The following is a 26,627-nucleotide window of genomic DNA, read 5'->3' on the forward strand; positions in this document are numbered from 1 at the left end:
ATTTTTTGCTGAGATGGAGGGGGTAGTTCAGCGGTTGGTAGCCTCCACAGTTGAGGAATCCATTGTTCAGCCAGCCTTGGAGAGCCTACATGAGTTTGCTACTACGGGGGTAGGAGAGGCATTCCAGAGGTGCTTTGAGGCACGGGGATGGCCGACCATAGACCTACCTGAGATGAGCGCAGAGTAGCAATGTCAGGAGGTGGCCGGAGAGAGTCGAGTGCAAACTTTGGTGCGACAGATTGAGCAGGTTGTGCAGGATGGCTATTACCGACTTTGGGAGGCTTAGATCCAGGCAGATAGAGCTGGCCGCTCGCATCCCATCATTGGAGACGGAGTTGGCCCAGCAGCAGGCCGTGCAGAGGAGGTTTTGGACACGGTGAAGAGAGAATTGAGCTATGTGAGAGTAGCACTGGCGGTTGAGTCAGAGATGAGGACCACAGTAGAAACCGCGTTACCAGCCTTGCGGCAGAGTTGGAGGCAAAGCACAAGGAGCTCATGGAGGCTGTATTCAGGGTGAAGCAGTCACGGGGGCACCAGTTGGTGGCCGAGCGGACCTTTCTTATCGAACTGATCAGGTGATGCGGTTGCGGGCGCAGTTGGCTTCAACATCAGCGGCCCCTTCTTCTTCAGGGACACCCTCTTTCCCTCCCTAGTGATTTGTTGTTTTGGGTTTCAGTTTTGCTTGTACATCATTCCCATTTTGGTTGTCTGTTGTCCGGAGACGACATTTCTTTTTGGGGGGGATGATGTTGTTGGGTAATTAAGCATTAAGGTAAATTGTGTTAGCATCGGTAGTTAACCCGTCGATTGTCGGCAGTTGGCACTGGGTAACTGACCAAACTCCTTTATATTGTATCTGTTTCCAGTCTTTGGACATGCTATTGTAGTCGAACATATTGCTATCATTGTATGTACTGGCTTATTATGAATCCATAGAACACTTGTGAGATCCATATATTCTGTGTACTTCTGTCATTTATGCAATGTCTTAATCTGACACCCTACGGGGAAAACAAAATCCTTCCTTATGGTCTTGATTTTGTACAATCGTACCTGAAAAGAGGAAAATAAGAATTAATTTCTAAAGGTGGTGAATTGAATTATATTCCAAAATTACATCAATGAATCACGAAATTCACTTCTCAAAGTTTTAAAATCTGGAAATGCATTTTAAGTTTTAAGTTTTAACTTTTAACACATGACATTCCTATGGAAGTAATGTTTCAAATCCGGAATTAGTGAAGAGATTGATTAGATTTGTGTGCAAGTTACTCATTTTCCTCTACAAAGTCTTAACCTATTAGCCTTTTCCTCTTCCTAGCTTCACACTTGACTTGAATCTGATTTTGATCATACCCGCCCCTAATTCGCTGCAGGTCTGCTTTACAACTTGCTTGGAATGATTTGCATTTGGTGTTCTGATCTGAACCTTGACATAATTTGTCTTTTCTGGGCCTGATTCACTTCTTTTTAGAACTGGTTCTTGCCTCATTCTGCTAGTCCCTGGAGTTTGTTTCTGCTGATCTGAAATTTGTTCTCTCTCACCCTTATCTGCTCTTGAATTCGCTGCTCTTGCTGACTTCTTCTGCTCTGAGTTTTGTTTGGATCAAACTTGAATCGTGGATTAAACTTGATGTAAAAAAAATTCCAATTGATCCTTAATTTATATATATTCAAGGACAAATTAATCGTGCCCATTAGGAGGTCGGCCAGCCCAATGATCTCCTTTTAAAATTCAAACTTGCATTATCTTAAACCCTTTCTCAGTCTTAGGTCTGATTTTAAATTTTTTAATTACAAAACCCTCCATTTTGGTAGGCACTTCATCCAAAACACACTTCAAACTTGGATTTCATTTATTCTCTGCTCTGCCTTTTAGGTATGCTACGAAATCTTAAGTCTGATTTCGATTTAGGTTTGATCCTAAATATCCTCTACCACGTTTTGATCTTGCTTCCACACATTTCTTGCTTCTCCAGTTGACCTAGGTCTCACATAAGGGCAGAATGTCCTGCAATTTTTTGTCACTTGAAAATTGGTGGACTTGGAGACATGTTTAATATTTTTGAAACCTGAATTGGCGGAGTTCAGGGATGTTTAACATTTTCCAATGGCAGAGTTTGAAGGGGCATTCAACATTTTTGGTGCAGAAATTGACACCTCGTCTACAATTCTTACTTACGATTTTGTGAGACCAAAACATTGGCGGAAATAGGGGCCTCAAGAACATTTCATACAACATTTCAAATGATATTGAATGGCGGAAAACAAACCCCCAACAACAATTTTCTTGTTTTTTATAATTTAACCTTGTAAATTACCTTGGTGGACTTGGATCCTCCTTCAACAACTTTGTTGATCTGACCTTGCAGTTAACTGGCAGAATTCTACCCTTGTCTTACAATTTTACCCTCATCATTGGTGGAAATCACAGGGTATGCAACAATTTTGATGAGTGAAAATTCGACCCCCATTAACATTTTTGTTGATTTTGACACGTTTCCTTTGCAAATTTTGGATCACCTTTACAATTTCACCCTATGGCGGATCCAAGGGATGTAACAACAATTTCACAAAGATCAATCCAACTCCTTAAGCAGGATTTAGGTATAGCCTTGCACAAAGATACAAGTGGAGCACACTTACCATGGGGTCCTACACAATGATTGCTAGAGTGCATATGAAGGACTAGACTGCACAAGTTGATGGGTGCAATTGAGGTACAACCTTGCATAAAGGAAGTGGAGCACACCTAGAGGGGAGACTTGCACAAATGTGATTGATGGATTGCATTCTAATGATGTGCATACACAAAGCCTCCCCTAGAGCGCATTTGAATAATGCCCTTGCATAAGAATGCATGAGGGCAAGCTTAATACCAATGCGTATTTTACCCCCCTAAACCTTGCAAAAGTTTATGCATGCCAGGAGGGGTTGATCCCTTAGTCAAATTTTATCTCTTCTTCCTCCACCTAGGCCCTACACAAATCTAGCCTTTACTCGCACTAGCTTGTACACAAAATTACCCCCTTGGTTCAACACACACACTATTTCTTGATCACGAGGTTGGGTACTAGTGCACAATTTAGCCCTCTAGAGCCTACAACAGTTTATACATGAAATGAGAGGGTTGACTCCAAACTAAGACAAATTTTGACATTTTTCATACCTAGGTCCTACATAATATGATCTTGCAACTCATGACCTTAGGTGATGTGTGTTTACTGCTATATCTGATAAATTAAGTATATGAAATAATAATACAAATGATAATGCATACTAGACACAACAGTGAAATATATCTTTATTCGCACATAAATTATTATAGAGAAGAAGACCAAAGGTGGTCGGCCAAGGATTATAATTAATCCGACTCTATGTCATGTCCCCTCCTTGATCGTTATATATATCCTAAATGAAGTAATTATTATTATTAATTAATATAATTATAACAACGAATTACTATTTGAAATTTATTTATTTATTAAATGTATTATTTAATTAATATCTATTAATATTTATTACTAATAATATTCCTGAAATATTCAAATAAAAATAAATAATAAAACTATAATAATATAAATCATAGTTTTAAAACTTGTGGACTCGCCACGGACTCGCGAGTCCATGGGAGCCACGAGTCCATCTGAAAGACTCGCGAGTCTTTTGCAAGGACTCGTGCGAGTCTTTTGCATGGACTCGTGAGTCTTTCAGATGGACTCGTGCGACCCAGAAAAAATGTCATGCAAGCTTTAAAATTGAGTTTAACATGTGAAAAAATTTGGTCTCTCCATCAGGATTCATATATGGAATATAACATTTAAGTATACATTTTCTTATACTTTAAGTTATATTCCATATATACTGTCAGGATGTTTGAGAGTGGTTTCGGACCTCCAGGAGTTATAATGCAAAATCTAGTTTTTGGAGGATTCTTCAATTTTCCAGACATAGTCAGATTTCAGGATCAGGAAGACATTCCAGACTTAGCCAAATTTCAGGGCCCCAGAAAAAATGTCATGCAAGCTTTAAAATTGAGTTTAACATGTGAAAAAATTTGGTCTCTCCATCAGGATTCATATATGGAATATAACATTTAAGTATACATTTTCTTATACTTTAAGTTATATTCCATATATACTGTCAGGATGTTTGAGAGTGGTTTCGGACCTCCAAGAGTTATAATGCAAAATCTAGTTTTTGGAGGATTCTTCAATTTTCCAGACTTAGTCAGATTTCAGGATCAGGAAGACATTCCAGACTTAGCCAAATTTCAGGGCATTTGAAGATCAGGATGACATTCCAGACTTTAAGTTATATTCCATATATACTGTCAGGATGTTTGAGAGTGGTTTCGAACCTCCAGGAGTTATAATGCAAAATCTAGTTTTCGGAGGATTCTTCAATTTTCCAAACTTAGTCAAATTTCAGGATCCTTCGGTGATGCCCTTTGACCCCAACTTTAAGTTATATTCCAAACTTTAAGTTATATTCCATATATACTGTCAGGATGTTTGAGAGTGGTTTCGAACCTCCAGGAGTTATAATGCAAAATCTAGTTTTTGGAGGATTCTTCAATTTTCCAGACTTAGTCAAATTTTAGGATCCTTCGGTGATGCCCTTTGACCCCAACTTGGGGGCGTTGCCCCCAAACCCCCGTCGAAAAATATAGGGGGAAATTGCACCGATGGAAGTAGGGAAAATTTAACCTCCGAGTCAGATTAGGCTCCATATAAAAGCATAATTAGCATTGAAGAAATCTTGGTATTATACATTTTAGAGTTGAAAGTTTGAAACTATGAGTATGTGACATGTGTAATGTTTCAATTATGGCTCTTATGTTCTCTAAATGCATTAATTTCTTTATGTTTTTTTGTAAAACTACGGTTTTTTTTTTTGCCGAGTCTTTCACGAGTCCGAGTCCGAGTCCAAATTTTTGGTTTGCCGAGTCCGTGGCGAGTCCGAGTTTTTCAACTATGATATAAATAAATAAATAAGTAACAATAAATATAATATTTATTAAGACAACTAAAATGGAAGGAATTTGAACATAGACAACGTCCAAGATAATCAAAAGCGATTAATGAACATTGGATCGACATCCAAATTAATACGTCTCCACAATAACATTAAGGATTAATTAGAGTTAATGGCACTAAACTAAAGGAGCGATTTATCTTGGAAGAGGTATATGAATTGTAAAAGGGACACGTCTCTTTTCCACCAGCCACCAGTTTGGGGGAAAGTCACAACCTTTCAACCCCAATGAAGAAGTATTAATGAACCACACCAAGCGATAGCCGAGGGGGGGAGGATTCACGAACTAGTCACACCATCGGAGGTAAAAGAACATGAAATAGAATGCCCAGGTAAGTTATGCTAAACTCTAACCAAATGAAATATTAATGGCACAAAAGGATGATATTGAATCAAACATAAGAAATAATAATCAGTCATATTATATCAAGAATATATATGTATATATATATTCCTCACTGTTGTGCTCGCACACACCCCTAGTTCAGGGGACCCCCTTTTTTTTTGTGTCTGCCTATGCGGGAGAAATGGATGCTTCTGCAAATACCTTTCATACCTCAAAGCCAAATCACCCGAGTTTGCTATGGCTAAAAATCAAATCATTCAAGGCTTTCCTAAAACTTGCGAAATCCCCAATCCACCCGAAACTTGCAAAATGCTCTAAACCCCCGAAGTTTTCAAAGGACTCTATTTCGCCAAAGTTCGCGAATTGAGGCCTAAAGTGCTAAAAGTTAAAGTTTGCAAACCATCCTAAAAACCCGAAGATCATATCCTAGGGGAAAGTTGCGATTTTATAAAGTTTAAAAAAGAGCCAAAATCGCCGAAGTTCTCGATGCATGAAGAGGGCGAAATTTTTAAAGTTTGCAAAGTGGCTGAGATCGCCGAAATTCGCGATCTAGAGGGTAAATCGCAAAGTTTTGTAAAGTTTGCAGAGGGACACAAAACCTCCGAAGTTCGCGATGTGTGGAAAGGCAAAATCGCAATGTTTGGAGTTTGAAAAAGCCTCTCATTCGCCGAAGTTTGCATAAGTGTTAAAATCGCCGAGGTTTCAACAAAGGCAAAAGGGCGATTTTTTTTTAAAGTTTGAAAAACCATACAAAATCCCGAAGTTTGGCATAACTGCGCGAAATATAGAGTTCTAAAACCTTGCAATCACTCCAAACGCCGAAGTTCGGTAAAGTAGAAAATCACGAAAGTTTTTTAAAGTTTTCAAAACCCCCTCATTCTCCGAAATTTGCCAAAGAGGGTAAAGTCACGAAGTTTTCAAGAGGTTTGCAAACCACATAAATCCCTGAAGTTCGCGATGTGCCTAAAGCATGGAATTTATGAAGGTTTTCAAAAGATATAAAAGTGCTGAAATTCGCGTAAAGCTAAAATCGCAATGCCCAAGGCATCCAAGGGAAAATTGCGAAGTTCGAAGTTTGCAAACCTCCCTCATTTTCCAAAATTTGCAAAAGGTATTAAATCGCCGAAGTTTGAAATCTCCCCCAAAGCCCCAAAATTTGTCATAAACTTTGCAAGAAGTCTAAAATTCCTGAAATTCGCATTACAAGGGTAAATTGCAAAATTTATAAAGTTTGCACGAAGTGTAAAAACGCTGAAATTCAATTAGAGGTAAAACCACAAAGTATATAAACCTTGCAATCGCCCCCCAAAGGCCCGAAGTTTGCATAAGGACGTTCAACTTAAAACAAAGTTCGCTCATATCACTTCATGGCCAAGATGATAATCTCGCAAAAAGCTTCCAAAGGGGCCCGAAAGGCTAAGTTGGGCATTAACACTTAAATAAAACAAAATCTCTCAAACGTTTGATTCGCCTGAATTTCGTTCCAGAGAGCAAATTAAAGATCGGGTTTCAAGATACATCTCACAAAGAGCTTCACCGAGACTAAGCCAGGCATTAAGAAATTTAATATTTGTTAAGTTAAATTATTTATTTTTTCAAATTGATTTATTAAAATGAAATTGTTGTTTGCAGGTCGCAAGACGTCATCGAAGAACCAGGAGGAAGCCTGAAACGACAAAGCCAGGCACTGAAAGATGAAGAAGAAGATGCAGGAACGCGTTGTAGGAGCGCGAGAGCAACCGAACATTGGGAAGCGTGCCGTTGGATGACAAGCTAAAGTCCACCACCGGGACCAAAGACCAAAGAACACTCTAAGTACAACAATCATGCGTTCTCAAGAAAAGTGCACAAGCTGGATTTAATTCCAGAAATTCAATTTTAAAAACTGAAACTGTTTTAAAACTGCCTATGGGTCCCGTGCAAGATATTTTTGTGGACAGTTATGTCCAACTGCTAGATTGACCGAATTAAAGCCAAATAGTGGCAGGTAGTTGGAATTGTGGTTGAATGGATGAGTGAGAATTTAATGGGCATGGGTTAAGATTGCTAGTTTCTCGAAGGCAGATCAGGACCCTTGGATGCAATTAATCCTAGCCTTTGGTTCGTATTGTAAATTCTATAAAAGGCAGAGGCCTTTCTTTTGTAAATGGTTAGATGGTTAGATAGTTAGACAGAATTTTGTAGTTGGATTTTAGAGTTAGAATAGGTTAGATTTTAGGCATAGCATAGAGATGCTGCAGAAATTGTTGTAATGGCAGCTGAAGCAAATATATGAACATTGAAATATGGTGTTTGTTGTCTTTGTTTTAGTCTGTTTGCATGGTTTCCTTCGGCTGGTTAATTTTAGAGTGCAGGGATTTTAATGGTGAAGTGTGGAGGGGTATTTGATGCATTTCTGGTTCATACCATTGGGGGTCTGTTGATTGTAGGTCACCATGCATGGTTAGTCTGAACCCAAAATGTGCTTAGTTCAACTGCAGGTGTTCGTCTTAGGCTGCGCCAGAATTGGGTGCCTAAAACGAGTGTCTCCGATCTGAAAATCCTTCATCCCTTGGAGCTTGCACCATTTCTGTCTAGTTGTGAGGGTATCTCTGGCGAAACAAGAACTAGTTTATCAAAATCTGTCTACCCGCTGCATCAGCTGTTATCATCCTTGTCCTTAGGCTTCCTGAACCCTTCCCTTTTTTATTTTATTTCGTAGTCTGAGAATCACAGCAGACCACCTTGTTGCAAAACGTAAGACCCTTTGTGCTCCCAGCAAATCACATCAATCACTGAATAATCTCGTAGTAAAGACCTGACAATCAAAACCTTGAGGTCATCCCTTTTGATCAAACACAAAAAAAACAGCATTAGGGATTTTCTTATCTCAAGAGAGGATAGGATACTCAATGAGTACATTCTATTCTGCGTTGGCCGGATGGAGTTTGCAGCGATGCGACTTTAGACGCATCAACACTCACCAATAACTTCATAAAATACATGGTATATATTAACGTGTCACACTAGATTTATAACAGCAATGCACAGAGATGTGTTTAATACGTATGCTTGATATATAGGAAGTCTAATAAGAATTGAATGCAGAATTTCAGTAGTAATATTAATATAGATTGCAACACGTATGACAGTCATTCTTAATTTCTTAATAGTGGCAAACTAGATCTGACGCATGGTCAGATCTGTCTGTCCTTACCCCCCACGAGATATAATTATTGCTTTTTAGGTAGGGATGGTATTATTAATTTATATATTTGGTAATTAGAGGATACATAAATATTGGATAAGATAATCCAATTCCTTTATTTATACTCACGTCTGAAAGGATAATAGATTTATCTATATAATAATTGTCAGTAAGATTCTCCAGATCATATCAAAACTGTCATTAAGTTATTGGCAGTATTGGTGGCATGCACGGTGATGCGTTCAATATGATGAGTAAGATTGGAAGCCCAATAACATTCCTATGCAGAATTTAATAGTAATATAAATCTAGGTAATAATAATAATAATAATAATATAATTATAATTATTATAATGTTTTATAAAGTTCTACATCTGCAGTAATATAATGATAATATCTGGGAATAAATAATGTATATAAAACTATATGTATATTAATAGTAAATATTAGTATATAAATCAGATGGATTGTTTAAGATTATATCAGGAAGAAGCCTATGTTCTTGTTATCACTGATTGGATTCATGTTAAAGATAGTTTTGTCTCCTAATCAATTTAGTTTAAGCCAAAGTATGTCGAGATGGACTAGTGATGTTTGCGGTTCACAGAGGATATATATGTGTGTGGACGTGTGTGCCACACACACACATGTAGTAATAAATATTTTTTAATGGATAATTCTAGATATATGTTAATGAATATTTGTGAATATACGTTAACGAATAGTCATGAATATATGTTAATTTTAAGATGTTAATGAATTTTCCTGAGAACATGTTAATGAATATTTTCTGAATATATGTTACCGAATACATGTTAATATAGGAATATGTAAATGTAGATTATAGAATGAAAATGATAATGAATTATAGAATGTAATTTGAATGATGTGGCTATATGATGGAGGCTATTGGGAAGAAATTCCCTTAGTCTAATGCAGGGGTTATGATAAACCCTGGTAGGCAGTATATACTGAATATCTATATGCATATATGTTATGGCTTGGTTGCAAAGTTCATCCAAGAAGAGATGGATCTGGCCGGTCCTCTCTGGTAGACTTGGATGATGAAATGCATCATCCAAGGCAAGGAGTTGATCATATATGATGGTCTTCCTTGGTATGGCTTGGGTGTAAGAAATTACATCCAAGACAGGAATCGAATTAACCTTCGATTTCCTAGATGACATGGGTGTAAGAAATTATATCCAAGACAGGAATCGAATTAACCTTCGATTTCCTAGATGGCTTGGGTGTAAGAAATTATATCCAAGACAGGAATCGAATTAACCTTCGATTTCCTGGATGGCTTGGAACCAAGATGGGTTCCAAGAAGGCGAGATTCACAACCGCCTAAGGACATGTCCCAGTACTGCACTCGTATCCTTTTTAAGAATTGAAATTAGTGTTAATTAAGTAATTGAACTTTAATTGCAAATTAGATTAGTTATGTATATATTTTTTGTTGTGTTTTAACAATCTGTTTTGCAGGACAATGATCTCTAACTAGTAGGGACATTACACTCTACCATACTACCTTCCTTGGCAGTACACAACATATTTAAAGGACTTGTTGGTTGATGAGAGGAACACAACTGCCAACCAAACGACACATTAACTACCCGAGAGTGACAACCCACTTAATACAAACAATTAATACATTGGGAAATAACAAATATTATCAAACATAACAATAGGCATTTTATGCCGACTACATCATCCCCCCCCCAAAAAAAAGTAGTTTTCCAGACGACAAGTGAACATCAAGTAATATTCAGGAAAAATAATGACAAGAGTGTAAATAATGACTTGGATTGGACAACCCCAACTTGTAATGTAACTGCCAAATCAAATGGGGATTTGGGGGCAACGCCACCAATGGGGTCAAGGGGCAGTGCCCCTAGCGGGGTCAAGGGGCAATGCCCCTTGTGGGGTCCCAAGGCAGCACCCAAGGTGTGCATCAATTTTCTAATTTTCTAAGACATCAAAAGCAATGTTGATGAAGCCAGAAAATGGAGATTTGACAATGTTTATGTAATATCTCAGATATTTTTTTTGTTTTTTAAGACCAATAATAATCATCAACCAACAAATAACCCGTTAAGGTTAGAAAACATAAACTCAAAGCTTGCTGAAAAATGCAACCCTTCCACTTTCTGATCACCAAGTGCCGAATATGGGAAGGTGAGAGCATACGGTGAATTGGGGATCGTTAGATCTCAAATTTGTTGAAAAGATAAAGTGAATACAAAACTGGGCGGCAAGCTAGCTCCTTCCGCTTATCCAACGGGAAAGCAAGAAACTTGGCGGTGAACCAACCAAGAGAAACATACTGCAGACACAAATCACTCAACCGCGGTATTTTAGCGGGACCTGAATTACAAAAACTCAACTCGACCGCTTATGCAGCAGGAGGACCATTACAGCCAATCATCACTCGACCGCTTATGCAGTGGGAGGACTGAATTACAATTTAATTGATATAGGCGGCAAGCCAGCCTCTTCCACTTTTCAATGGGATGAGAGTTTACAAGCCAGAATGGGTTAGTAGTACTACTACTTAACCTTACAATAACAGAGAGAGTGAGAGAAGAATAGTAATGCCGAATATCAAAGATAATAAACATGAAATTCTGCTAACATCAAAACTGTAGGCTGGAAATGCATAACCAGCAGCCTATGAACCCACTAAAACACTCATATCTCTCTCAAAACTCACCCAATTCACCCCAAAACAGTTCTAAACCAGCACTATACCAGCAACAATGAAAACAAGCCCAAAGGAAGCTATCAAAACACCCTCATTTATTTGGCACAAATCCCAATGCACTCCCTTAACCCAGCGCCTAACCAGAGAATTTCTATTTACTCTAATAAATTCAATGCTCAATAAAACGGGCCACAAACTTATAGAATGTATCGCCAATAGCAGTAAAGATGAATGAGTCGGTACCCAGAATGATAGAATCGCCAGGCCAAGAGGAGGGAGCAAAATACAGCTTCAGCAACTCCGTGACCAACAACCAGAAAACACTCCAATCCCACACAAAACACTCCACAATCTACAAAACTCACTCACCAACAGCACTCGAAACACCAGGACACAGCTAGGTACTATCTTCCAAGTATGAAATTGAGACTTAGCTAGGAAGCCACACTTCGAAGCTCAGATTTTTCAGTCGCCAAACCGGTAGCATAACGATGCAATTTTCATAAGATACCAAAATGAGAGCCCAAGGCTCTTATTTATAACTTCTTACTCCACCAAATTCAAATGCAAATGCTCACAAATATGCCCAAATTCATCTTTCCCATTTGCATTTCATTTACCCAAGTGGACCCAAAGATGGCGCCATACTTCAAGTCAAAAATCACGCCTAGCCAGCAAGGACCACAATTTATGACTTAGCAAACTTTGTTGAATAAAAAAACATCTCCCATTTTAATATTGGTGTCCCCCTTCCAGACATAAACAATTCGCCTAACACTTAGGAGACATCATGTAATGCACAATATCCAAAGTTCATTAATCAGTAGTAAAAATAATAAAATTAATTAAATATTAAACCTTAGGATAAGGAAATAATATTCAATTAAATCACTTATGACTCCAATATTGATTATAAACAAAAACCAGGATGAAGCTGAGCAAGGAAGACTACTGAACTGTTGCAGGATCAAGATCCTGTCCATTGCCAAAAATAAAAACACTCCATACTGCCACTTACTAAAAATAGTAAGTCATGAACTAGTGCTCCGAACCAAATAAGAGGTTAGTACTACTAACCAATGATACAAGGATGATTACAATGAAGTACTACAAACATACAATCATAAACTATAACTGATTTCGAGCTAAAACATAAAAACAACAAGTCTGATATAAATAGCAGCCTCTCCAGAATTGGACCTGCAACATTGAAATGCACACGAACATAGGCGAACAATAGCTAAGACCAAGGTGAACAAACAAGGAACTCAAACTAGCACTAAAATTACCACACACGGATGACACGCGAACCAAGGCAACCCTAGGAAAGGTACGGCCATCTGAGAGGTTCGATTTACTCTTAAAAATTCCAACCAACATCAAATCAAACACCCTTCCAGAGGAATGATAGCCTCTCCAATACGCTTCCAACGAGCCTCTACCCAGAAGAAACATACACTCTGGCAGAGAGCTATGAACAGAAATCCGCTTCAGCCACTCCAAACCAGCAACACAGAAAACTCACCAAAACTGTCAAAACTGAAAATCCTCTCTCAACACACCCACTGGCTAGGTACTAAATTGCAAATACGAAACTGTGCAAACTAGGAAGCCTTAACTCCGAAGCTTAGATTTGCTCTCCATTTTGGCAACATAACAATGCAAATTCTTCAGATGATCAAAATGAGAGCCCAAGGCTCTTATTTATAACTTTTTACCCCACCAAATTCAAATGCAAATGCACACCAAATACGCCCAAATTAAATGTCGCTTCATTACACTCCAAGGGCACCCAAACACATTTGAATTTTATTAAATATGTCCCCTCAAAATGGCGTCCCCCTCCACTTAGGCAAGTTCGAACATTGCCTAGGACAATTTTGGAAAAAGAAACATATAATAATGCTCATGAAAAAAGCTCGACTTCTCTTATGCCACAAACTTAGGGAAAATTAATAAAATCACTTAAATAAAATAAACTTCTATTTCCCAAAGTTGTCCAAAAAAAAATTAAATATTAACCTTGGAATGTCGTGTTAATATTTAATAAATCAATCTGCACCCCCATACTGATCAAAACCAGATGAATTGAGGACTGAAGTGCTGAACCACTAGCTAGGCTGAACTAGAGCTCTGAATTGCCCTGCTAAAAATAGAACTACTTGAACTGATACTTACTAAAAATAGTAAGTCATGAAATCATCACCAAAAGACATGCTCGTCGAACCCTGTGAGAGAGCACGGAAAATCCAGAAAACCCTAAAAATATGGTCAGCTGACACCAACTTATTAAAAATAGTAAGTTCAGAATTTCTCAGAATTTCTCTCAAAATTGAATGCATGTCATATCACTAAGTAGCTCTCTGAAAACCCAGAAAGACTCCACTAACAGAGATCCCAAATTCCAACTACTTCCTACTTAAAAACCAATCAGGAGCTAGAAACCCCAATTCTGCCAAAAATAGCCTACGGGCCTCCTAAATAGGCAAGTCCCCACCAGAAATGGTCACTGGCTAGAAGGGGACATTACAGTCCGCCCTCCCCAAAATTGCTTGTCCTCAAGGAACTGAAAGGCTGGATGCAGTAAGATTTCTTCATTTTCCCATGTAGCATCCTCAGCTGGCAAATTCTTCCACTTGATCAAGTACTCCTTGATTGCCCTTTTCCTCAAAGAGCGCTTCCTGACATCAAGGATAGCTTCAGGAATCAAGACTAACTCTCCCTCCTCATCAAGTGGAGGTAAGTCTACTGAAGCAACAACATTATGCCCAAGAGCCTTCTTAAGGCGAGACACATGAAATACATTATGAATCCTGCTGCTCGCCGGAAGTTCCAACTCATAGGCCACTTCTCCAATCCTCTTGTTGACTCTGAAGGGCCCATAAAATCGTGGCTTCAATTTCTCAATTCCACTTTTCTTGAGAGTAGACTGTCTGTAGGGCTGGAGACTCAAATAAACCATGTCGCCCACCTCAAAGGTGCACTCAACCCGCTGCTAATCAGCATATAACTTCTGTTGATTCTGTGCATGTTGGAGATTGTCCCTCAAGGACCTCAAAATATCCGGACTCTGCTGCATCATATCCTTCGCTTGAGGGGTTTTGCTATCACCAAATATCAAGTCAGCGAAGCTAGGAGCTTCATAACCATATAGTGCCATGAATGGTGACATCTAGATGGACATGTGATAGGAGGAGTTGTAGCAATACTCCCCTAGGTGAATCCATCTCACCCATGCATTTAGCTGCTCGGAGACGTAGTTTCTGAGATATCCTTCCAACCACTTATTCACTATCTCGGTTTGCCCATCAGTTTGTGGGTGATAACTTGTGCTTGGAGTGAGCACAGTACCACATAATCTGAAAATCTCCTGCCAAAAAGCACTTAGGAACTTCCTGTTCCTATCACTCATAATGTTCTTTGGCAATCCATGTAACCTAAACACCTCCCAAAAGAACACTTCAGCAACTTGAGCTGCTGTAAATGAGTTGGTAATGGCAGTAAAGTGAGCAAACTTAGGTAGTAAAGGCAATATTGAGTGTGCTCAACATCTATATTACCTTACTTTCACTAAACAATTTACACTGGCTATGGTATCAACAATATAAGCAATTTTAATTTCAATTTTTGTTGAATTTTAAAGTTGATGTTAAACTTTACCACTGTTCTTGTTTTCAAAGTTCTAGGTCATGATATTTTTTGGAAATTATTAAATTATGTTTTTAAAAAATTGGTATCTCCAAGTACCCTCGTCTCCTATTTTTGAAAATTAGTCATACCAGTCTCTACACCAGTCTCTAGAGTCTCGAAGTACCCCTATCTCCTAGTAACCTTGGTTGAAAGTATGTACTTAAATTTTGCACCCATGAACGTGCAGTGCAACTATTAGAACCATCAAAGCTAGGAATGGTCAATTTACCCACCTTACACTGCAAATTCTCATTAGACCTATGTACCATATCTCCTCTTGGTCCATTTTTGTAGTTGAATTGAAAAAAATCAACTAAGGACATAGCTGCATGAAATTTATCCCCCAAAGTTTGATACTCCCTTAAACAATTTGCTGAACCTTCACCACCTCCCTGCTGACCTACTTGATCTCTTGGTGGTGCCTCTAAGAATTCAAGCATTAAAGGTCTAGGGATAGTTTTGTTGGTTGTCCTAGAGTTGTTTACTAGAATATTAGTGTTACTACTCTCTCCATGGTTGCCATTATTTCCATTATTGCCATTTTTCCCTGTTGTGCGAATCGCACACCCATCCCCGTCTTGGACAGGGACCCCCCAGTTTGTGCCTTTCTGTCTTTGCGGAAGAGGAAGGGGATATGAAGGTCTGAGTTAGGTCAAGTTGGTGAGTGATGGAGTCCGGAATGTCATCTTGATCTCTAAATGCCCTGAAATTTGGCTAAGTCTGGAATGTCCTGATCCTGAAATTTGACTAAGTCTGGAAAACTGAGGAATCCTCCAAAAACTAGAATTTGCAATATAACTCCTGGAGGTCCGAAACCACTCTCAAACATCCTGAAAGTATATATGGAATATAACTTAAAGTATAAGTGACATTTCCTGAAGAAAGATATAAGGAAATGTCACTTATACTTAACTGTTATATTCCATAAAATGATCCTTCGGCGAGATCTTGACAAACTCGCCCAAGTGCCCAAGCTCGCACTTCTTGAGGGAAAAGTTTAAAATCGCCAATTTCGGACCCTGGGGCTAAAATGTGAAAAGGTTCAAAAGTTGCCAAAAGTCCCCAAAGGTCCGAATTTCACTTAAGTCCTCCAATTTCGGACCCTGGGGCCAAATTCAAAATTTCCCAAAACGTGCTTTAGGTCCGAAAATGCTTCAAAAGTTGCCAAAAGACCCTTTAGGTCCGAATTTCACTTAAAAATGCCCAATTTCGGACCCACAAGCCAAAACTGGAAAATATTTAAAAGTTGCCAAAAGCCCCCAGAGGTCCGAATTTCACTTAAGTCCTTCAATTTCGGACCCTGGGGCAAAAAGTTGAAAATGTGAAATGTTGCAAAAAGTGGGTTTAGGTCCGAATTTCACTTAAAATGCCCAATTTCGGACCTTGGGGCCGAAATTTGAAATTTTGATAAAGTTGCAAAAAGTCCAAACACTCCGAAATTTGCAAAAGGTGGGTTTAGGTCTGAAATTCACTTAAGTTGACAAAACTGGCTAAAGGTCCGCAAAGTGAAAAAGTTGTAAAAAACCCCAAATGGTTCGAAAATGCTTTCTAAATATTGCAAAGAGACCCTTATGGTCCGAAATTCACTTAAAATGCCCAATTTCGGACCCTGGGGCTGAAATTCAAAGTTGTGCAAATTTGCAAAAAGTGTTAAATGGTTCGAAAATGCCTCCAATTCGCCAAAAGTTCAAAAACTCCGAAATTTACCTTGAGTTTGCGAAAAGGTGGCTAAGGTCCGAAGTTTTTAAATGAATTTGCAAAACATGTCTATGGTCCGAAGTTTTCTTAAGTTGCAAAGCATGCGCTAGGGTCCGAAAACTTTTCTTATTTGCAAAATAAAACGCTAAAACTCCGAATTTACAAACATGTTTAATGCTCCGAAAATCTTCAAAATCCCAAAAGCATGGAAAGGTCCGAATTTATCTTTAAAATCGCAAAATTGCCCAGAGGGCCAAATTTCGGACCCTAAGGGCAAAATAAAAACTTGTTGAAATTGGCAAAAAACAGGAAACATCTGAAGTTCGCAATTTCCTTGTGAGTGTCGAAAATCGCTAAAAAGGGAGTATTGTGGGAGAGTTAAGTTAAAGAGTTTAAAATTTGCAAAATCGCCAAAACCTCTCCAAGGTCCGAAATTTGCCATAGTGCCCAGAATCGCTACGCACAGGCCCAAATATAGGGAATTCGAAATTGATAACCCCCCCCTCCATTCTTCGAAATTCACCAGAAAAGCATGAGTGTCAGGATTTAAAATTTGCAGAGGCTCTTGAAACCTCCAGAATCACGCTATAAGAAGTTTTCAAAACGCCATAAACCCATTCAAAACGCCCAAGACTCCAAAGGTAAAATCACGCAGAAGTAAATCACCCAAACACTATCAAGACCAAGGATCAGATTTCACATTCGAAGAGAAAGGAGAAGCATTTTCAAGATACATCTCACAAAGAGCTTCTCAAGCCAGACGTCGTAATAAAATTTAATATTTTTTAAATTAATTAATTTTTCAAATTAATTTAATGAAGTGAAATTGGTTGATTGATCGCAGGACGTCATTAAAGAACCGGGAGAAAGACCTGAAACGCAAATCGAAGAAGGATCGCAATCAAGGCCAGGCGCTAAAAACTGGAAAAGAAAAGATGCAAGAGCGCAAGAGCAACCAAACATTGGGAATCGTGCCGTTGAACAAAGATGAAGTCCACCACCGAGACCAAAGAGCAAAAGAACACTCAGTTTATGCCTTCTCGAGAAAAAGCACACAGCCGGATTTAAGTCCAAAAATTCAGTTTTAAAACTGAAACTGCTTTATTGTAAACTGCCTATGGGTCCCGCACAAGATATTTTTGTGGATAACTATTCCCAACCACCAAGAAGATTGGATAGACCTGAATTAAAGCCAAATAGTGGCAGGTAGTTGAGATAGTTGCTGGTTGGATAACTGAGAATTTAATGGGCATGGGTTAAAGCTGCCAGCTTCTGGAAGGTAGATCAAGACCCTTGGATGCAGTCCATCCTAGCCTTCGATTCAAAATTGTAATATCTATAAAAGGCAGAGGCCTTTCTTTTGTAAAGGGTTAGAAGATTAGATAGTTAGAGATTGTTGGATAATTAGAGATTGTTAGATAGTGAGATTTTAGAGTTAGAATAGGTTAGATTTTAAGCAGTAGCATAGAGATGCTGCAGAAATTGTTGTAATAGGCCGCTGAAATCAATATATAAACATTGATTTGGTGTTTATTGTCTTGTTTTCATCCTGTTTGCATGGTTTCTCTCAGCATTTTAGATAGATCTTTCTATTTTGGGTGTGCACGTATTTGATAGATTCAGGCTCATACCATTGAATATATACTGATTGTGTATCCTTTTGTATGGTTAACTTGAACCTTGAATTGTGCTTAGTTCAATTGCAGGTGTCCATCTGAGCTGCACCAGAATTGGGTGCTTAGCTGTGTGTCTCCAGTCTGAAAATCTTCCATCCTACAAGGTTGTGAGCTATTCTGGCCAAGCAGGAATTGGTTATGTTGAATCCGTCTACCCGCATACCCGTGTTGTTAGTTTTAGATCTCCTAACCTTTTCCTTTTGCTCTTTATTGCGTAATTCGAGAATTACAGCAGACTAGTTTGTTGCAAATCGTAAGTCCGCTTGTGTTTCCAACAAAAACACATCGACCACTGAGTAATCCCGTAGTCAAGACTTGACAATCAAAACCTTGAGGTCATCCCCTTTGATCAAACGAAAAAATAGCATTAGGGACTTCCTTATCTCAAGAGAGGATAGGATACTCAGCTGGTTATTCTATTCTACGTTGGCCATATAGAGTTTTCAGCAATGCGATTTCAGACACGTCAACAGAATTGGCGCTAGAAGGGTGAGTGTCTAAACAGCTAAATCCGCATCATATCAGTCCACAGTTGTAAAGAGTAACCCTGCAGCTTTTTTTACCCTCCGCATGGGAGGGCACCTTAACAGTTCCTTGCAGCAAGTTGAGTCTAATCGACCTTTTAAATGCTATTTTCGGGATATGCAAGATCCTTGTTAAACCAAAAAAGCCAAAAAATCAGAAAACTAGAAAATACCAAAAATATTTCTGAGTCAGTATGTTGAGTCAGTCGCTTCATGAAGACTGTCTGCAGTCCAAAATTTTTCAAATCCAGCAAGAGCTAAGTTGGCAGTTCTACCCAAGGCAGTTGTCTGAATTTGCATCTTCAGCTCATTGCAGAATTCATGACACCACAGCGCACGATGAACTGAATTGCTTGACATTTTTGTCAAGGGTTGAGCTCGCATTACAGGGGCAGATATTCATTTGGGATGTCCCCAAACCAGAGGCGACTGTACAACCGGATATCCACAGTCCTCCATCCAGCATCGAAGAATTTACAAGATTCAAGAATCTGATTGAGAATCAGTTTGGTCTCGAAGAGGAGTTATGCTTGGAGAACGTGTTGTCACCTTGGTGGTGCAGAATTCACTGCACCCAACATTCAGAGTTCACCTGCTCGCTATGCATAGAAGCAGTCAGTCAAGTCAAAGCCCAATTTGGACTACCGGAAGAACCAGAGGAGAGCATCACCAGCAAAGTGTGGAGTGCCTACCTTGCTGCAGACGAGTATAGAAGGTCGCAAAATCAATACTGACGATGTTAAGTTGGGGCTATCAAGTGCTGAGCAAGATGAACCAGTCAAGCAGACCAAGGTAGCAGATGAATTTATTATCCCTGCAAATGATGAGACCAGTGTTCAAGAGGATGATCAAGGGAGCTTTGTGGATTAGACACAGGTTGAAGAGCAGTTTGCAGCAGCCCCACAAATGGACGATGCAGTCCAAGAGTCCGTCGAGGATGTTTTTGAGAGCCAATCAATCAAAGAGTCTCTGTTGTTTGAGGAAATACTGATAGAAGTGCATAAGGCTGCATTGTTCACACGATATGAAGATGCACCAGCAGATGATGCACCCCTCTTTCCTGAGTTCGAGTTCGGTTTTGAGATCAACTGTCAACCTGCGCCACCCAATGAAAAATCTGATGCTGATTTGCACACTCTGGATGCTATCGAGATGCTGCACCACCAATGGCGACCTCCTGATACAACTGTCGAAGCCTCCCCGCCGCACAACCCACCGTACAAAACTCTGCATGACTTGGAAACCTGCCAGGTTGTTTCTTTCCCTCCTGCTGTTAATTCTAAAAATTTTACGTTTAATTTTGAATATTCTGGAAAAACAACCTGTAAATGGATTAACCACGGACCTAATGAACTCCCTCAATTAATAATTTTGCCCAATGTCCTGGTTAAATTCGAGAGTGGCCAACTGAAAATTTTCTTTTCAGAATATAAAGACAAACCAGCCAAACTGAGAACTGTTCCCACTGCCCTGTTACTGTTGCATATACTGAGAAATCATCATGGATCGGGAACGCATGTATATAACCCGCCTTTTGTAGAATCGGTCTCTTCTTGTACATAGTTAGTTTAGGTTTTTGTTCGTTTTCTGTTCTTTTAGCTTAGATTTCCTGTTTTCTGCTTTAGTTTAGTTTGCTTTCTGTAGCTTAGGTGTCCTTTCGGAAGGGGTTGTCTCCCTGTCAGTTTTTGAAGGGGTTTGTTTGCTTTTCCCAGCTCTGGTGTACGAAGTCGAAAAAAAAAATTCTGGCTCATTTCTTGGATGTCGACTTTGGTAGAGCATCTAATTGACGGTTGCCCCCGTAGTCAGTCCATTTTGGTTTAAGGCTTAGTCAGTCTAAAAATTTAATTGCTTACTGCGTCTTGTCACCAACGTTGTCATCACTGCACTTTTAAATGCTTAAAAATGCTTAAGTCTGTTGTTTTATCAAAGGGAGGTCACTACAAGTGAAAAAATTTTGAAGCTCTGCTTCAACGACCACTGTAACGCTCAATCCCACGTAGGCTTTACTACTTACCAGCCAAGGTGAAAAAGTGAAAATAAAAGAGAAAAATCAAAAGAAAAGAAATTGGAAAGCTAAGAAATATCAAGTTGCTTGGCTTTGGGAATGCAGACAACTCTGCCGATTTTCAACAAGAAAATTTATCGGAAATAGAGCAATCTCTGTGAGCTTATAGGCGATAACTCCGCCAGGGCTATAGACGCTTGCTGGCAGCGGGGCTCTATCCAGGTTGCTTTTGAAGTTAGAGTCGCTCTATGTAACTTGCATTAACTAAACAATGATATTTCAACCTTCTTTAAGCCAGGATGAATTTCACTGCACACACTTGATTTCTTAGGATTGGTGACTTGATTCAGTTTACGACCTCATTTTTACTTTGAATCTGTCTTTTGTCATTTGGGTTGTTTTCTGGGGTATATACCAGAGATTCTTAGGTTCGATTCGGATAGTCATCCTTGAAATGTTCAGGAACATTTCCCAGCCGAGTCGCCATTTGTTGTGTGAATCGCACACCCATCCCCGTCTTGGACAGGGACCCCCCAGTTTGTGCCTTTCTGTCTTTGCGGAAGAGGAAGGGGATATGAAGGTCTGAGTTAGGTCAAGTTGGTGAGTGATGGAGTCCGGAATGTCATCTTGATCTCTAAATGCCCTGAAATTTGGCTAAGTCTGGAATGTCCTGATCCTGAAATTTGACTAAGTCTGGAAAACTGAGGAATCCTCCAAAAACTAGAATTTGCAATATAACTCCTGGAGGTCCGAAACCACTCTCAAACATCCTGAAAGTATATATGGAATATAACTTAAAGTATAAGTGACATTTCCTGAAGAAAGATATAAGGAAATGTCACTTATACTTAACTGTTATATTCCATAAAATGATCCTTCGGCGAGATCTTGACAAACTCGCCCAAGTGCCCAAGCTCGCACTTCTTGAGGGAAAAGTTTAAAATCGCCAATTTCGGACCCTGGGGCTAAAATGTGAAAAGGTTCAAAAGTTGCCAAAAGTCCCCAAAGGTCCGAATTTCACTTAAGTCCTCCAATTTCGGACCCTGGGGCCAAATTCAAAATTTCCCAAAACGTGCTTTAGGTCCGAAAATGCTTCAAAAGTTGCCAAAAGACCCTTTAGGTCCGAATTTCACTTAAAAATGCCCAATTTCGGACCCACAAGCCAAAACTGGAAAATATTTAAAAGTTGCCAAAAGCCCCCAGAGGTCCGAATTTCACTTAAGTCCTTCAATTTCGGACCCTGGGGCAAAAAGTTGAAAATGTGAAATGTTGCAAAAAGTGGGTTTAGGTCCGAATTTCACTTAAAATGCCCAATTTCGGACCTTGGGGCCGAAATTTGAAATTTTGATAAAGTTGCAAAAAGTCCAAACACTCCGAAATTTGCAAAAGGTGGGTTTAGGTCTGAAATTCACTTAAGTTGACAAAACTGGCTAAAGGTCCGCAAAGTGAAAAAGTTGTAAAAAACCCCAAATGGTTCGAAAATGCTTTCTAAATATTGCAAAGAGACCCTTATGGTCCGAAATTCACTTAAAATGCCCAATTTCGGACCCTGGGGCTGAAATTCAAAGTTGTGCAAATTTGCAAAAAGTGTTAAATGGTTCGAAAATGCCTCCAATTCGCCAAAAGTTCAAAAACTCCGAAATTTACCTTGAGTTTGCGAAAAGGTGGCTAAGGTCCGAAGTTTTTAAATGAATTTGCAAAACATGTCTATGGTCCGAAGTTTTCTTAAGTTGCAGAGCATGTGCTAGGGTCCGAAAACTTTTCTTATTTGCAAAATAAAACGCTAAAACTCCGAATTTACAAACATGTTTAATGCTCCGAAAATCTTCAAAATCCCAAAAGCGTGGAAAGGTCCGAATTTATCTTTAAAATCGCGAAATTGCCCAGAGGGCCAAATTTCGGACCCTAAGGGCAAAATAAAAACTTGTGGAAATTGGTAAAAAACAGGAAACATCCGAAGTTCGCAATTTCCTTGTGAGTGCTGAAAATCGCTAAAAAGGGAGTATCGCAGGAGAGTTAAGTTAAAGAGTTTAAAATTTGCAAAATCGCCAAAACCCCTCCAAGGTTCGAAATTTGCCATAGTGCCCAGAATCGTGACGCACAGGCCCAAATATAGGGAATTCGAAATTGATAAACCCCCCCTCCATTCTCCAAAATTCACCAGAAAAGCATGTGTCAGGATTTTAAAATTTGCAGAGGCTCTTGAAACCTCCAGAATCACGCTATAAGAAGTTTTCAAAATGCCATAAACCCATTCAAAATGCCCAAGACTCCAAAGGTAAAATCACGCAAAAGTAAATCGCCCAAACACTATCAAGACCAAGGATCAGATTTCACATTCGAAGAGAAAGGAGAAGCATTTTCAAGATACATCTCACAAAGAGCTTCTCAAGCCAGACGTCGTAATTAAATTTAATATTTGTTATATTAATTAATTTAATGAAGTGAAATTGGTTGATTGATCGCAGGACGTCATTAAAGAACCAGGAGAAAGACCTGAAACGCAAATCGAAGAAGGATCGCAATCAAGGCCAGGCGCTGAAGACTGGAAAAGAAAAGATGCAAGAGCGCAAGACCAACCAAACATTGGGAACCGTGCCGCTGAACAAAGATGAAGTCCACCACCGGGACCAAAGAGGAAAAGAACACTCAGTTTATGCCTTCTCGAGAAAAAGCACACAGCCGGATTTAAGTCCAAAAATTCAGTTTTAAAACTGAAACTGCTTTATTGTAAACTGCCTATGGGTCCCGCACAAGATATTTTTGTGGATAATTGTTCCCAACCACCAAGAAGATTGGATAGACCTGAATTAAAGCCAAATAGTGGCAGGTAGTTGAGATAGTTGCTGGTTGGATAACTGAGAATTTAATGGGCATGGGTTAAAGCTGCCAGCTTCTGGAAGGCAGATCAGGACCCTTGGATGTAGTCCATCCTAGCCTTCGATTCAAAATTGTAATATCTATAAAAGCCAGAGGCCTTTCTTTTGTAAAGGGTTAGAAGATTAGATAGTTAGAGATTGTTGGATAAATAGAGATTGTTAGATAGTTAGATTTTAGAGTTAGTATAGGTTAGATTTTAAGCAGTAGCATAGAGATGCTGCAGAAATTGTTGTAATAGGCAGCTGAAATCAATATATAAACATTGATTTGGTGTTTATTGTCTTGTTTTCATCCTGTTTGCATGGTTTATCTCAGCATTTTAGATAGATCTTTCTATTTTGGGTGTGCACGTATTTGATAGATTCAGGCTCATACCATTGAGGATATACTGATTGTGTATCCTTTTGTATGGTTAACCTGAGCCTTTAATTGTGCTTAGTTCAATTGCAAGTGTCCATCTGAGGTGCGCCAGAATTGGGTGCTTAGCCATGTGTCTCCAGTCTGAAAATCTTCAAAGTCCCTTTGAAGATTGCATTGTTCCTGCAAGGTTGTGAGCTATTCTGGCCAAGTAGGAATTGGTTATGTTGAATCCGTCTACCCGCATGCCCGTGTTGTTAGTTTTAGATCTCCTAACCCTTTCCTTTTGCTCTTTATTGCATAATTCGAGAATCATAGCAGACCAGTTTGTTGCAAATCGTAAGTCCCCTTGTGTTTCCAGCAAAAACACATCGACCACTGAGTAATGCTGCAGTCAAGACCTGACAATCGAAACCTTGAGGTCGTCCCCTTTGATCAAACCAAAAAATAGCATTAGGGACTTCCTTATCTCAAGAGAGGATAGGATACTCAGCTGGTTATTCTATTCTGTGTTGGCCGTATGGAGTTTGCAGCAATGCAATTTCAGACACGTCAACATTCCCATGATCACCCTGAAACCTATTATTCATTGTTTGCATCATTTGAGACATTAGTTGAACCAGCTACTATTGTCCTCTAGCCAAATCATTAGAAATTTCCATGGTACTAGGATTTTGTTCACGTCTATTACATATACTTCCCTCTCTTTTGGAATCTGAACTAAGAAGATGTTGTCTCCTGCTTTTGTAAGTGATAAATTCTATATCTTCTAGATTCATGAATCAATTTCAGACATTACTTGTCTCATAACCCTCTAGACCAGCAAGATCCCTTTGCTCTAATACCATTATTAAGACCCTTGCCAATTCTATGCAAAAAATTTCACCCTTTTTCACAAGTTTACTAAATGGACATTTTGTCAAACAATTCATATGCAAATCATTTAACTGTTTTCTGAATTAGATGTTTATGTTATTTGTTTTCATGGATTTCAAGATAACCGATTGTTGCATAAACACACATACATGTGTCAATGACCATATAACAATGACCATATAACAAACAACTTGCACTTACACAAAGAGTAACAATTTCAAGTTTCACATAAAAGACAACTACAATTAACAACAGATATTACAAATGAAACATTTCTGAATTTCTGATCTTTATCAACAGCAGATTCAATGTTAAGATTTAGCTATAATACAAATCGCACACTTTGCACAGGCTGCAAGTATAGCTATTCCCACAAAGGTCTTCACCTGAGATGTTGGAGCTCACAAACTACACACCACAGGTCCAAAATAGCAACCAACCACTATGCAAACTTCACACTAGCTGGCCGAAACCTCATGCTACCCTCAATCACCCAGCAAATAGTAATATCTGTTCCCTCACAGCTTGTACCATAAGCATCCAGCAACAGTCATACCCGCATCAACCTGTTAGTAGCCACCAATCAGGCAATGAACTTCCAACACCACTCTATAAATGACTTATAGTGCCATTGAAACCCTCGATTTGCATTCCCACTTACACGCCCAGCCCTGAATGGCAATGGCAACCAGCCTAGCAAAAGTCAATCGCCCAAATTTGTCACAAACTCCCACACTCAGTTCCTATCAAGCTCACACCTAACTGAAAACTCATTCCATGTCATCTATCCTCAATCACTACAAGTCCCTTCAATCCAATCAAACATTCTGATAATTTGTCTTACCTGCGAGACTTCACAAATTATATACATCATTCAATCCAAGCGTGAAACCTGTATGACGAAATTGTTTTCGCTTAGTGTTTTCATCCTAGGGTTTTGCTCCAACAATAAGCTCCAAATCCACAATAAAGAAAAATAACAAGCATGTCCAAATGAGCTCCCAGTTCTTCTTTTTGTATTTTCCTTATAACATTCTCAAAGGATTTTTCAACTTCTCGCTTAATAATTTCCATTAAAGCACATTAATTAGTGACTTTTAATTTTTCCTTTTATTTTCACTCGAGTCACTTTATTCAATTAATTAAAATAAAGCTATATCAAGCTTCCACAATCCACATCAAATTAATGCAGCTATTTCTGGATTCGATTGTGTAAAGAACTTGATCCAAAAAATTCTTTACACAATCGAATCCAAAAATAGCTGCATTAATTAAAATAAAGCTATCCATAAAATTTACTTTATTGGACAACTTTAATCAATTAATTTTATTTATTCCCTAATATCTTGAAATTAGCCTACAAGAATCAAATAGGCTAAACAAGTCATCTCCGACTACTCCTCAAAGGAGAGATCACAAAAATGATTCTGATGGTCATGAAAAGGGTTCAAGTATGTTTAAGGATTACTCGACATAAAAAAAATTGTATGGGTACAACATTGTAGTTATTTCATTATTATCACTTGAATTATAGTTGAATGGAATGCGTTTTAGTTTATTTGACAGCACGATAAGCATAATTCATGGTGTTACAGCAGGAGGGAGCATAATCAAACATTAGTTTTTCCAAGGTATGTGTTTCTA

The 26,627-nt window shown here is 38.8% G+C and overlaps 1 protein-coding gene across 6 annotated transcripts in view; it reads right to left on the minus strand.

Moving 5' to 3' along the window:
- LOC131059934 (tyrosine aminotransferase) overlaps window positions 1-26,627 on the minus strand; it is a 196,274-nt gene that overhangs the window by 21,042 nt on the left and 148,605 nt on the right. The window lies entirely within an intron of this gene.

Source organism: Cryptomeria japonica, chromosome 1 (assembly GCF_030272615.1).
Source record: "Cryptomeria japonica chromosome 1, Sugi_1.0, whole genome shotgun sequence".
Lineage (NCBI taxonomy): Eukaryota > Viridiplantae > Streptophyta > Pinopsida > Cupressales > Cupressaceae > Cryptomeria > Cryptomeria japonica.